Source organism: Belonocnema kinseyi, chromosome 6 (assembly GCF_010883055.1).
Source record: "Belonocnema kinseyi isolate 2016_QV_RU_SX_M_011 chromosome 6, B_treatae_v1, whole genome shotgun sequence".
NCBI classification, from domain to species: Eukaryota; Metazoa; Arthropoda; class Insecta; order Hymenoptera; family Cynipidae; genus Belonocnema; species Belonocnema kinseyi.
In genome coordinates, this window is record NC_046662.1 from 129,957,250 (window position 1) to 129,959,835 (window position 2,586).

The 2,586-nt window shown below is 33.2% G+C and overlaps 1 protein-coding gene across 5 annotated transcripts in view; it reads right to left on the reverse strand.

Annotated features, from left to right (window-relative positions):
• LOC117175209 (uncharacterized protein CG43867) overlaps positions 1–2,586 on the reverse strand; it is a 629,535-nt gene that overhangs the window by 337,116 nt on the left and 289,833 nt on the right. The gene's annotated exons all lie outside the window — the stretch shown is intronic.

Genomic DNA, 2,586 nt, shown 5'->3' on the forward strand with positions numbered 1-2,586 from the left:
TAAGTGACGAACCACGTTCAGGAAGGCCCGTAGAAGCAAGTACTCCCGAAATCATCAATAAAATCCACGATATGGTGTTGAAGTATAGAAGATTAAAAGTGCATGAGTTAGCTGAGGCCACAAGGATATCTGTAGGTGCAGTTGTTTCAATTCTACATGAAAAATTAGACATGAAAAAGCTATCGGCAAGATGGGTGCCGCGTTTGCTCTCAGCAGGGAATAAACGCAATAGAGTGGTCGCCTCTGAGGCTCTTTTGGCGCGCATAAGTCGGAATCGTGAGGAATTTTTTCGTCGATTTGTGACTTTGGATGAAACATGGATACACCATTACACTCCTGAGACAGAGATTTCAGACAACGAAGACGTCATTGCCTCTGTAAGTGCTTATTTTGAGGAACTTCCGAAAACGGACTTTTCTGAAGGATTAAAAAAACTTGAAAAGCGATTGACCAAGTGTATAGAGCTCCAAGGAGATTATGTTGAAAAATAAAAAAAAATTTACCCAAAAAAATTGTTTTTATACTTCATTCTAAGGACTTATTGAACTACCCTCGTAAGTAAACGTATGTGGTTATCAGAGAAGAAAAACAATAAGTTTGAGAACCTCCTATAAATTAGGGGGAGATTAGTGGATATTTGCACGATCTTTAACTCAGCACTGGGCGCCTCAGTAGTAAAAAAACGCCAGAAACAATCTAATAGATTAAGATAATAATTTATCAACTTCATAGAATTTTTAATCATTCCCAGCAGTGTACTACTTTTCAGTTTTGGAATTTTTACATAATAATTGGATTCAACCAAAACATACTCAATGTGCATGTCGAAAATAACTATTCAAAGTGACTAAACCGCCATTTGCAACTTCCTTGAACACTTACTAGGTGGCGTTACAATAGGAAACATGGCCAACCCAGTCTGGCACGACTCCGGGCCCCGCAAATTAGCCCTACCCGAGGCAGATCATGTCAGATCGATCCGCACCTGATCGGTAATCGGGAAAAGATCTGGCAATTTCTGCGCGGGGTTTTCTTTGAAAATTCCAGTAATTGGTTGAAAATTCATGTATTTTGTAGAAAACTCGTATTGTTTGGCAGAAAATGTACCGTTTTCATGATCAATTTATGTTTTTGGTTTAAAATTTATCTACTTTATGGAGAATCTCTTTTGATAGAAATATTATATTTTTGATTAAAAATACAACTGTTTAGTTAAAAATTAATAATATGTTTCCGTTGAGGATTGATCTGTTTTATTTTTTTTTTAATATTCGTATTTTGGTTGAAATGTTAACTATTAAATTTTTGTGTCGAGAATTTTTTTTGTTGTTAATAATTAAAGTGTTTGGTGAAAAGTCAAACTGGTTTGTTGAAAATTTAATTTATTTGGTTGAAGATTCATCATGCTAGTTGAAAATTCTTTTAATTTTTTTTAAAGAAAAATATTTTATTACAAATTCTTCGATTTTTTGTTGCTGAAATTAATAGATTTTAACGAAAATCTAACTATTCAACTTTTATTTGATAATTTATCATTTTTATACTAAAAAAAAGAACAAAACTTCCAATTGAAAATGGAATAGTAAAATTTTTTGTAAAGAAGATGAATTATCATTATAAAAAATACAAATGTGCACCAAAATATGTACTTTTTCAACAAAATTGTGAAAACTATGAAGAATAAAGGCGAATTATTTTCGAAAGGGTTGAATTTCTAACCAGAAAATTATATCATTTTAATAAAAAAGTTAATTTTTTACCAATTAGTTAAATTTTCCAATGAATAGGTTTATTTGTGACTAAATAGTTGAATTTTCTACCAAAACAGTTAAATCATGAACCAAGCGTATGAATTTTCAACAATAAAGTTTACTTGCTACCCAACATTTTTATTTACTACTAGAGCTGGGACTCTCGGGAATCCGGCTGCCGCGCAAGGTTCGGCCAACTGTCATACTCACTTACCTAACATGTAGTCCGGGAGCCAAGAACCGTTTGGTCCGCGGAAATAGGTACCCGGAATTTTTAAAATGGATATTGTGCAGAATGGTCTCCTGAATCCAACGGTACGAGGTGCTTTCGCAAACTGACGGTTGTTCTCGAAATATTGTTAATTAAACATTTTTACATAACTTATGCTATATCTTGGAAAATTATCGACATATTAGGAAATTTTTTCTTGAAACTGTTAGGTCTTATTGAAATAAACAATTTTTGTCATGTGCAATTTTTTGTCTGCCTCATAGTTTTTGCAAAAAACGCAAAAACAGTATGATATAATAATCTATTTTTATGCATTATTTATGGGACTTTTGAAGATTTGTCTTCAGAATTAGTTTGATTGTGTTAAGACGCATGAAATTTCTTTGACACATTTTCGCATTTGATTGATAGTTTATATAAAAAAACGGCAAACAAGATTCGCAAAAAGGTTTCTTTGAACCCGATTGTAGCCGACATTTATCAACATTTTTACACTTTGTTTTCTCATTCTGCTAAAGGAACCATGGAGGGAAAAAGATTGTCTAAAACATTTTTCCGTATGGGGCCATCCATATACCAGGTGGATACTTTAGGGGGGGGGGG